The sequence below is a fragment of the Lissotriton helveticus genome, chromosome 4_1, assembly GCF_964261635.1.
Source record: "Lissotriton helveticus chromosome 4_1, aLisHel1.1, whole genome shotgun sequence".
In the NCBI taxonomy this organism is placed as follows: Eukaryota; Metazoa; Chordata; class Amphibia; order Caudata; family Salamandridae; genus Lissotriton; species Lissotriton helveticus.
Genome location: NC_136063.1, coordinates 1,821,195,388 through 1,821,207,564, shown reverse-complemented (window position 1 = coordinate 1,821,207,564; position 12,177 = coordinate 1,821,195,388). Strand labels below are relative to the sequence as shown.

General features: G+C 44.8%; 1 protein-coding gene across 1 annotated transcript in view; it reads right to left on the bottom strand.

The window, feature by feature from the left end:
* The window catches only part of BCORL1 (BCL6 corepressor like 1), a 916,214-nt gene extending 906,052 nt beyond the window's left edge, over nt 1–10,162 (bottom strand). The window contains exon 1 of the mRNA XM_078688449.1: nt 8,935–10,162. The gene's annotated coding sequence lies outside the window, so the exon portion shown is untranslated. The remainder of the gene's footprint in view (nt 1–8,934) is intronic.
* Between the last annotated feature and the right edge of the window lie 2,015 nt (nt 10,163–12,177).

The window sequence follows — 12,177 nt, the reverse complement described above, 5'->3', positions numbered from 1 at the left end:
AATTGGTGATTTTGGGTGAACTTCTATAGCACCAACCAACAGGTTGCAGGCATGCCAACATTTTAGAAAAGGAAAGTTGGAGATTTTAGAAAAATAGTCAGGAGAATGTATTTCCCCCATTGGCTTCTATTGAAGCAGAGGCAACTTCAGGTGGGAGACAGCCAAAATAAAGCAATTTTTTACTAAAATGAATCGGGAGTCCCCAACCTGAATCTGGTCTATTGGCATGTCTGAGATAAGGGCTTACAGACAGTTTTTTTGCAATGAAACACTGACATAAGAGCAGAAAGTTGGCTCAAGGAATGATCCAGTATACCCTGTTCCTTGACAGATTTACTGCCTGCCATAACAAGGATCCAGTTAAAGATCATCTACCTCACATAAAAATACTTTGCATACATCACTACTCCCTACTGCCCCAAGGAAAACAAATCGTATAGGGTATCTAGCAGGCCTTTTAGGCTAGCTAACTAAGACTGTGTGCACTTTCTTTCAAACGTCAATCGAGGAGGTAGACCTTTGTCAACCATGTTTTCAAGGTATCCACGGATATGCCATCGAAAAGATAAAAATAATATACCAAGAAATGACCAGACTTACGGTATTTGGGCATTTCAGTCTTATATGGTGCTGTGCATGGCTGGCAGGAGAAGGGTGAGAAGAGGAATGACAGGCTGAGCAGAGACAGACCGTGGAATATATGAAAGGGTGGAGTCACAGATACATCTCTAAACAGGAGGACTGAGTGGGGGAGGCAGAGACCAGGGCTGGAAGAATGCATCCTCACTACCAATCACCAATGGAAGAGTATCAAGTAGACAGTATGGCTTGCACACCAATGCATGAATAAAAATTTCAAACAGTGCTCCAGCTCTATAAGCATCAACTCTGCACCCAGTTTTACTCAAAAGCTAAATATTTATCAAAACAAAGGTGTACCAACCTAAACCCAGAAAGCAAATCATGATTAAGATTAACTTCAACGAGAACATGTGGATTTGTATTTATTACAAACAGAGATAATGGTGAAAAAGGTGATGCAGCACCATTACTCACTTACAACTGGCCATTCTTACTCCGAGCCTAATTCTTTACATCTTGAAACCAAGATCAAGTGTCAAGGGATAGTGTAGCCTCCTCCCTTGCCGTGGAGCATGCAAATGAAATACACCACACATGGAGTTCTGTGTTAAAATTTTAACCCCACACCTTAAAACGCAGCTGATTACGTAATTCCTGTTTAGAGTCTGCCCAGACCCGCAAGAGTCCTAGCGTGCATAATCTGAAGACACTACATCTCCCCCTTTGTTATTTAAAAAGTTCAGACAGCATTATCATCATAGTTCCTCAATGAGTCGTCGGGCGCATACACTAGTCAGTCAGATCGAATGGTGTGAGGTACTTGAGGGGCACCTTCATCAGGCACCAATCGTATCGGTTCAGATGCTTGATCTGGACAGGTAGGCGGCGTACCCTCACTTGTGGTATCAGGATCTGACGAATATCGAGGTAAGTGTTTAAAGTGTGATGAGTCCTGTGTGATGGACTTTCCGGGACAATGCACGGTCACAATGAGTTCTTAGCAAATTACAACCTGCAAAGGGTCAACAAACAACGAAGTATTCATTTTTTGCTTCCTTTTCTGTTTGACCAGTACCCAGTCCAATTTTCTGAAGACTGTTTCCTGGGTGTGTCAGCGCTGATCAACATATGTTTTTATCTTACACTTTCGAAAAGTGTCTGTGACACAAACCTCATCTGCATTCATCGATCGGCCCGATGTTCATTGTGGTAGTTTGGTTCTGATGACTCCTCCAAATAGCAAAGTGGCAGAACTCTCACCAGTTGAAAAGTGAGGAGTTGATCGATAGACACAAAAAACATGACACAAGGCTTGGTTGAGATCTATTCCCTCTATCGATGCTCGCTGAATTACCTTCTTGAGGGTGCCCATGAATAATTTAACAACACCAGTGGCTTGGGGACAGAGAGGTGCACAAATTCTTTGCTATTGAACGGTGGGCTATTGTCAGATTTAAAAATAGCAGGGATGCCCCACGCTGCAAAAGATGTCATCAAGGTGCTCGATTACTTTGCCATGGCTTGTCGATGACAAGTCTTCCACCAAAGGAAAATGTGAATATTCATCAATGACTACCATGAGATGATGTCCATTTCCTAGAGGCCAAAAGAAGTCAGACATTGTCAATGGATGTTGCGTAACCTTGGGGGATAAACAGTTGCAAAGGTGCTCAAATCGTTCATCTGGGAATGAATACCACGATCAGGCTCTTAAGGCTCTTTTGGTGGCTACAATGCCACAATGTACTTTATCGGCCAGTTCAATGATTTGCGATCTCAAACTCACAGCTATGACAATTCACAAACCTCTCAATATGATACTGTCTCGGGTGATGGATAGCTCATCCTGTACATTTTTTTAATTCTACCTCATCAGCAAAGGGCCGAACACTTTTCTTCCAAGATGTCTTTGAGACGGAGCATGTCCTTATCTGTGTTCATAGCTGCACTAATTTGTTCAACTGGACAGAGCTGCTGGTGTTCTGGACCTCACAATGAAGCTGAGATACTCTTCAGCCACTTTGGAAGTTGAACTGTGGTGATGTAGCAGCACTTGTCAAAAGTAGTCTGCAGGGTTTTGATCTTTCGCCAGATTATGTACAATCACATAATTTTACTCTTACAGTCACAACCCCCACCTCTCGGTGCAATGGGGCATCTTCGCTTTCAGGTTTCCAAAGATAGTGAGCAACGCCTGGTAGTCTGTGATGATAGTGAAACTTTTCCACTATAAAAACACATGAAAGTGGTTGCAGGCTCATACTACAGCCAGACTCTTTCAACGAATGAGAGTAGGCATGTTCTGTTTCAGACAGGCTTCTACTGGAATTGTCTACAGTGTGTCTTTGGGCATTCGGGTGGCTTTGTGTTGAGCAAGGATTGTCCCCCGCTCCACCGGGCTCGAATCTATTGCGATATCAATATGTAACTTGGGGTCAAAATAGGCCATTTCAGGTGCATTCTCAATCCCATGTTTTATGTATTTGAATCTTTGATTGCATTACTGAGGCCACTAGATTGGGACATTTTGCTTTGTTATGTCTCTCAAAGGGGCATTCACTGTAGCAAAATCATGAATGTATTTTGAGCAATAACTGGGCATGCTTAAGAAGGATCGCAGCACGGTTACATCTTGTGGGGGGGCAAGTAGATGACAATGCTTGCACTTTATCCGGATAAGGAGTCATTCCCCCATCAGAGAATAAGTGCCTAAAGAATTTGAATGTGTTTTTGTGAAACTCACACTTGGCTTCATTCAAAGTGAGACCTGCATCAGCAAGTAATTGGCACATTTGCGAAATGGCCTAGTGATGCTACTTTTGTGTTATCCCAAATTCCAGTATGTCATCACTGTATTTGAAAACATGTGACATGTTGAATTATTCAACCGATAACATCCAGAAATATCTCCGCAGCCGATGATACCCCAAACCCTCAGTCTTTTTTGTGTCTGAACAAACTAGCATAAGTTGAAAAAGTAGTAATGTACCTACAGTTTGCTTCCAGCTCGACTTCATGATATCCTTTGTTCAGCTCAAGACGGGAGAAGACTTTGGCTCAGTTCAGCTGCTTGATCATGTCCGCGATGTGAGGACCAGGATGTCTTTCTCTCTCGATTGCTTTGTCGGCCTAGTGCATATCAACGCAAATGCGCAATGCACTTCCACTGTCCTTTCATGGCACCAAAACTATGGGCGAAACCCAGAGCGTGGGACCAGTGGAGCCTTCAATGTTGTCATGCTTCAACCGTGTTTCTTGTTCTTTCTCAATTGCTACTTGTAAGTGGAAAGGGACTTTATGGTGCCATTGGGCAAAAGGACGAATTTCCTTATTAATATGAAGTTGCAGTTTCACATTTTGAGTCTTCCAAGGCCATGAAACAACTACAGAAACTGACTCACAATTTCAGGCTGAGCATGGATGTTGTAGTTCAGAGATATCAGTCCCATGTTAGCAGCAGTGGCAGAGCTAAATAAGCATGCACTCAATGAATTTCCTTGAACATGAATTTATGCTTGCACCAATGTAGTTTTGTATCTCATGGTTGCTGTGAATCACACTTGACCCTGTAACGGTTTAGACGCAGCCCAAGTGTATACCTTCGTGTTTGATGGGGTAGGGCATGGCACATGAGACAGGCTGGCATGATATTTATCGATGCACCGCGGTCTATAATGAAGGTTATGGGGTAAACTTTCACCTTGAATATAATTTTAGGGCAGTGTCCAAATTAATTTTTTTTGCCCCGTTTGGTGCTTCTCTTTTGACTTTTGATCTTCTTTACAAGCAGCGAATCCTACATGTTCATGTCGTTCTTTGGTAGATATCATCAATGCACATCCGTCTTCTTCACTAGCGCCTGATCGGGACATTGAAGGACCTATATATGATGAATTTGACAACGATTGACTTTGTTTTGTTTCTTTTTGTAACTGATGTCAACTTTGGGCCTAGTGGGTGTCGCGAGAATGCTTTTGGAAACTCTGGTACCCATTTTCTCTTCTCGCTGTGACACATTTGGTTTCCAGACCATTACAAAGTGGTTTTCTTTATCGCAGCCTTTACATGTCTGTCCATGGCTGGACATTTGCCTTCATGGGGAAATTAAAACCCACATTGAAAGCATAACTTTTCTTTCTTTGGAGACGTGGACCTGGGCGCATCTGTTCTGTGTTTATGCTTGGTTTTCATGATCAACGCGGATTCATTGCACTCTGTTCTTGCTTTTAAATCAGCAGGTTGTCGATCTGCTCTTTCTTCTGCCCTTGTAGCCATTAGCATTTTCTCTAAACTGAGTGTCTCGCTCAACACGCGTCTTCTGAGAGAGTCTGAGAGACAATTATCGATGACTGAGGTGCATGGCTTCTTCATCATTGAAATCACAAAACTTACAGCGTTTGATAAGTGCGGTAAGTATCTCAACAAACTCCTTCATCGTTTCACCAGCCTGTTGTCATGCTTGATTGAAGATGTACCTTTCATACTCAACATTCAGCATCGGATTGAACTTCACTTCTAATGCTTCTTTAATCTATTGGTACGAAATTGCATCAGTTTGAGAGACTTCCTTTGGCACTTCTTTCACTCCGTCATCATCAGCAAGGTTTTTCAAGTATTTAATGATGTTCTTATCGTCTTCCTCTTCCAGCGCATCTCTGAAATCATCAAATGGTTTGCTCCATGCAGCCCACCTGGCATCGATGTTCTGTTTCTTTGCAGTGTCAACCGGTGGTGGTGGCTTCAGTAATGTGGCTGTGTTATATTTCGCGCTTCCGCCTGCTGCCATTGGGAATATATGCTGTTCAGGCAGAGTTAGTTGCACAGGATGCCACCTGCAACTGCTGCACGCATCAGCCTTGCACCTGAGCTGTCATATCCTATTGAAGGTTGTGTGGCATTTTAATCGCCTGTGCCGGTAAATACGTTTCTGTTTTCGTACCTGGTCGTCATTGCTTTCAGTGTTTGTTTCATGATGGCTCTGGGTTTTGGCACAGCACAGTCTCTCTGCCAGCAGCCTTACCAGTAAGTTTCTGACAGGCTTCCGAATGTGCTCCTCTGCTGGAAAGAAAGCAAGGATGAAAAAGAACCTGAAAAAGAGTGAGACAAATGGGCAGGGAATGTCTGTAGGAGATGAAAGAGGTAAATCAAGACTACCCAGCCTTGGTTTTCGGCAACCCTCTAATTTGATATCGCTACCCGCAGGCTTCTGAGCTAAACTTTGGGCACCGGCACGTATTCTTTTACAAAATAAGCACTGAGAGGTCCTTGTGCACTAATCCCTATTGGCTGCAGTGCCATGACTGGCCACTTAATCTAGAGTCATGCTTAAGACTCAGGCTTCAGTGCCATGGCAGAGTGCCAAGGAATAACATTACCCTAGATGTTATGCACCATAAGATATAGTATTCACATTTGAATAAAATGGGACCAGCATACAAATATTGTCTAGGACAGAAAAGTGTAGAAGAGCCCAGGGTGCAGCTTCCAAGGAGTCAATTTTCAGCTAGAGAATAATTACGATAGTAAATGACAAAACTGGGAAAAGGCAATATCTGCTAAGCTTTCCCTCCTAGAAAGCTGCTGTTCTGTGTCACCATTAATTATGACGTGATTAGTAGGAACCAAAAACCTAAGTATATGCTCCAGGTAAATGTTTCCCCACATCATCACGGAAAGTCCTGCTATAGATCAAGGAAGCTGAAGCAACACCCAAGGAAATAAAACCAGCATCATACTCCTAGTCAGTCTCTAGTCATACACCATCCCCTCGCCAGAAGCATTTTGAGCTCTGAATGTTAGTTAGCAAGAAACTTTTCATTTTACTAAAATTATTTATAACTAGAATTAGCGAGGACCTTCATATTTTACTAGAATTATATGCATGATATACTTATTTATATAGGGTTTCAGCCTTACATCATCATCTATTGGTCTGTTATCGTGTCATTCATGCCCACGCAGCATACAGCATTGGGCATTAGGTTAGCCTGCTACAGCCATTGGCTTACTTCACTGAGTGACAGTATTTTGCCATTTCACAAGGAGCAGATCCTTACAAACTAGATCCCTTCAATGTCAGAGACTACTGTGGTAATGTGTGCATTTTGGGATTTAAAAAAAATAATCCTTTTAACCAATTTGTTTTAGATTGAGAAGGGTTCTGCGACTTCCTAAAGAATAAAAGTTCCCAAAAACCATGAGAATACAAATTAAGCATTAACAAAGCCAACGCCAGATCTGTTGGATTTGCCAATGCTTGTATTGGAATGAAGTTTTTCTAGTTCACGTTACACAGAACGCTTCACTTATGCAACGTGGAAGAGATCTGTCTTTCGTGCTACCGAGCCCACAACAGAGTGTATCTTTAATTACGTCATGTTCATAACATCCAACAGTGCACATTAGAGAGAATGTTGGAAGCATCCAACACATGACTAGACCTTGCAGTTAGTTATCATCACTTAAAGCAGACCTAATAATGTACATAACTAGCTACTGTGTCGTCCAATTGCATTTGCTACCACAACATGCCTTCCAAATATATACTTCTGTTAGTAAGGGGGCCACCTACAGGCCGAGAAAATGAACAAACGACATGTTACATACCGTCCTACGTTCTTAGCAGAAAAAAACGAATTCAACCCACACCTCACAGAACTAAAAGAACAGTGTTCGTTCCAGTTCAGGCCACTGCCAGTACTTGTTCACATCGCTCTGCGATGGCAACCTCGGAATCGTTTGAACAGCCATCCTCGGACTACGAAAAGGTCTGCGATGCTATACCAATGCAGACTGTGCTATATGCATGTCAGTAATAACAGACCTGTCGGAGCCAGTGGTACACGATACGCCACGGCTGCGAAGCCACAAACAACCCTGTGCAATTGTTGTTCTCGGTGAGGCAGAAGTCCCATCAATGAAAGACTTGGTGGGAGGCTGGGATGGCCTTTTAATGTGACCCACTCAGATCGCATAAAGTTTGTGGCCTATGGAGCACAACAATCAAGGGGAGGCTGTATACAACGGGAATATGTATATCTACCTAGCAATAAACAAATCCGCAGGTACGTTTTGCGGTAGCACGAATATTGCACTAATGTGAACAAGTTGAGGTCACACACACAAGTTATGACTGCTGAATAAGACATATTCAAGAAAGGTGACATTGACGCCTCGGGAGAAAGAACATTACCTATTTTGCTAATACTATTCGAATGTAGTACAGGAGACCACTGCCAGGCTATATCAGGAGAAGACAGTGCCAATGTCCAAGAAGGGTAGGAGGCGGCGGGGTCAGCGCTCTTGTGTGAAGCATTGCTAGTGTCTGGCAGTAAGTCTATTCAAACGGTATATGGGCATAGGCAGGCACTGCCTGGGTTCAAGATCGGACAAGACCTATAAAAGAGAAAGAACATGTTCTGGTCGAACGTAGCACAGGAGCCCACTGCCAGGCTATGTCAGAAGGCAGCGCTAGGTTCTACGGAGGAGAAGGCAGCTGCAGGGTCAGCCCTCGTGTGAAGCATTGCTTGTGTCCAGTATAAAGTGCATTCGAATGATATATGGGCATAGGCGGGCACTGTCAGGGACCAAGATCGGACAGGACCTATGGACGTAATGCCCATGATTGAAATTGGGGGGGCGGGGGTACTACCTTAGTCTACAAAGTCAGCAAAGGCAAGGCATGGTGATGGGGGGGGGGTGGCTTTATGCCTAGCTCTACGTTGCTGAGGAACTACCAGAGCTTATTTAGGTCACACTAAAAGAGTCATGGTGGGGGCGGGGGGCACTCTAGTGTGTGGGGTGAGGGGGCAGTAACGATGACGGAGGGTGTTCTGTGACATGGACTCTAAGGGGACCCTGGCCCCTGATAGGCGGTGAGGTGTCGGGTAAAGAGGCGGTTGTGTGACAGCGGCGTGACCCCCACAGCCCCCTGCAGCAACCGCCAATGCTCTGGTGCCTAAAGGTGGCCTCGAACCGACACCCTCCCCCCCCCCTTGCTGCCCGAGACGTGTGGCATCTCACAGGAGGACTGCGCGAGAGGCCGGGGGCTCGCTGAGGGGACTGGGGTCACCTCGAGGGGGCCCCGGGTACCAGGCTCCGGGGTCACGACTTTAGGCAGCCTAACTTGTTGGGGCTGGTTGTAAACCCCGTAGGATATCGGAGGGCGCAGCCTCTGGAGAGCGGGGGCTGCCGGCGATAACCCCACTCCCACAGGAAACGGCCGGCGACCCTCCGCCCGCTCCACACGGATTACGTGCTCAGCCCTCGGCTCCCCTCTCTTCGGGAGCAACGGCCGCCCCCGCCATTACCTGCCCCGGCTCCCGGCCCGCCTCCCTCCCGCGCCGCACTCACCCGAGGCCCGGAGAGAGAGTGCCTGCCGGTACTGCGCGTTCTTCTGCTCCCGGCCCTGCCGCTCGCAGCGCTTCCTCCTCAGCCGCTGCTCCTCCTCCTCCTCCGGGGGCAGCGCGGACAGTGCAGCCCGACCCAGGGGCCTCTAATAGCAGCGACCGGACACACCCTGCACCTCCTCCCGCACCTACCCCTGACCCCGCGGGGCGCTGGCAGCGGACATGACACAGTCGGGAGCGACGCGGCACCCGGCAGCCAGCGAGGGGAGCACAACTAGTTCGCAGCGTCCCGCCTCAGCCCGGGCCCGGAGCACCTCAGTGGGCACCTACGGAACAACACTAGAGCACCCCCGTTACCATAATACCAACGTTGACTCTTAAGACGCGATCACAAAGCATGCTAACTACCAAACCCGGGACTCGTCTCAATGGCAGATGTGCGATAGTGTATATAAATACAACTGTGCATTCTTTGGAAGCCCGTGCAGCACCTGTTCCTTGTGTGAGCAAGACCGTCATGTGAGCCAGGGTGTTCAGTCAAGGCCATTGTTCATCTGCGGGGTGACTTATGCTCAATGTGATGGAAATTACACCAAGGGGAAGGGATTTCAGGGGGCCATTGACACTATATAGTACAAGACAGGCTGACATCTTGTCCGTTGAAGCTTTAACTGCTAACTGTGCTTTTACCCTGTTATGTAAGAGACACTCGCAGTGCAGTTGTCTGTGAAGCACGTTATCTGTGTCATTAAGAGAAGTCTGTAGGCTTTCTGTGCGGAACGATCTACTGCTTTTGGCTATGCCAAGTAAGCCTTATTTGTATGTGAAAGAAGCTTGCACTACTGCTATCCATGCTTCTCTGCTTTCTTCTGTAAATTAACCTTTTAGCGCCTTCGCTGTGGTGTCTGTGAACCTGTTGGCTCTCAAGTGATGATGATTAAAGTGAGTTAAGAATAAAACCATTTTGGGAAGGTAATGCAGGTTTGCAAAGAAGGTAAACCATTTGAAGTCAATGGCATGGAGGCATGTACCTTAGTAGGAGGGAGAATATAACAGAAAATAAAGCAACACAATCCGAGATGGCAAATTTTGAGTTTTCTGAGCATTTCCATAAGATAGACAGATTCAGCTGATGTAGCTGGACAGTGAAATGCGTTCTGGAGTAGTAATACTGATCCATTGACTTACCGGTAATCTTCTTTTCTCAGAAATTCTTTATATGGCTTGGGCCTCTGCAGGAAATGTAGTCGGCTTCGGCCGTCTTTATAACTATATTGATAGGCGGTGCAGAAAGGAGGGTTTTAAGTTTTTTGATTGTTTCCAGCTAGGTCACATGCTGCCTGGGCAGAAGTTATACACCTCATAGAGTAAGTAGTAGAACGAGACAATGGGTTGAGGAGGTAATACTATACTAATTTTCACGCTGAGCCATATTGAGTACAATAATTTGGCAAGGTATGAGAGTAGAATGACTATTGCGAAATGTTCACTTAATCTTCATGGTGCTCTGAGTATCACCCCAAAACACTCAGTTCATTTACCTCTGTGATTTAAGCCAGTATATTTTAAAAGTTTCCTAAAATTTAGCAGATGGGATCCAGCCCACAGACAGAGAGGCAAAGAGTTCCTAAGTTCATCCTCTGTAATGGAGAAGGCTCTATCGCCCGAACTAACAGTTATGGTTTTGGTGATAGACATTTAAGCATTTTGAAAACCAGAACAAAAACGCCATGGCGGTTGGCACAATATTTGTTTTGCAAGTAATTCTGAACTATTTTAGTATAGTGCTTTGTGCACTGGCACGTTAAAAGAAATCGTTTGTTTCACTGGTACCTAGTGTAATCCATTAAAAATTGGGGTAATGTGAGCATTCCTAGGGGTCTTAGTAAGAGACATGCTGCTGCATTCTATACTAGTTGCAATTGTTTAAACATAAGCATGTTAGGAAAGGTATATGTCATTACCGTAGCCCGTCTAAATTGAATGAGCATATTCACGATTTGGATACGTAGATCTTCTTCAAGAAACAGCAACACATTTTTCAATGTCTGTTGTTACCAATAGCAGAAGTTCTCAATGTTGTATCACTTTATTGTTTAATGACAGATTAGATTCCATGAAGATGTCCAAATTTCGAACTGTTTTAAAAGGGGTTGTGCAGAGCCCCATGTTGGCTAATTTAATAGATTGGTGTCTTGCTGTGCACTGGCAGCCATTAGTAGTTCAGTTTTTAACAAATTCAGTTTTAAGATATCTAGGGCCATCCACCATGATGAAATTGTGAAAACCCTTTACCTCAGTGCTGGCTTTTTAATAGTGTTTTCAGTCACTGAGACCCACTCTGTTGCCTGAGTTAGAAATCCTTAGAAAAAACAGAAGACAAGAGACATTTGGCAAAATAGGAACAGTTTGTTTAATTAAACATTAAGGCCGGTAGAGACTAGTAACAGGCACAAGGTCTGAGAACTGTCTCAAATTACAATTGGTTTGTGTCCTTCTTATATACAACAAACAAGTGTTGGGGCGTAACTACATCCCAAGCCCAATAGCACAGCCAATAGTGGATATGCCACTCGCTACAATAATTGTACTCCATTTTAAGTCCATGTACTCAGCGCTTTCCTCCTTCTTAGGTAACTTCAAAATCCTGTTGTATCCATACGTTGGATATTACGCTATTTTTAAAGTTTCTCATGCTCCTGTGTACTCATCCGGACTGTCATCAAGAAGCACGAACCGATACGTAGTTCATAAAGCAGTGTTTATTAAAAACTCAATGCATTTCGGGCTTCTTGAGCCCTTCTTCAGGGGTCACTGCAACATCTAAATAGCACCTCCGTCCTCATTGCTCAATCTTATATACAAAACACAACAGGTTATAAAAGTTTCTGGCGTACCATATATGGTGAGGAATGTTGGTTGCTGTCTCTGGAGTCATAAATTAATGGTCAAATGGTTACTACAGGTGGGTCTTGACCACATGTGGACACAGTGTGCCCAGTGGATAACGTGTCCAAATGTCCAGCATGGGGAGTGCATGATCACTACGTCTGCTAGGTCTTGATTGGCTATGTGTTCCTAACTCATGCAGCATCTGACTTTATGGTGTTTTGGGGAGCGCGCGTACCCCCTGTGTGTTTTATTGGGGCAATCTTCCCTGACCATTGTAATGTTGCTGCCCTTATCTGTGCGATTGATCAAGAGTTTCCTGCTCAAGTGTTTGCTTGTCAGCTACGCACTCTCACAC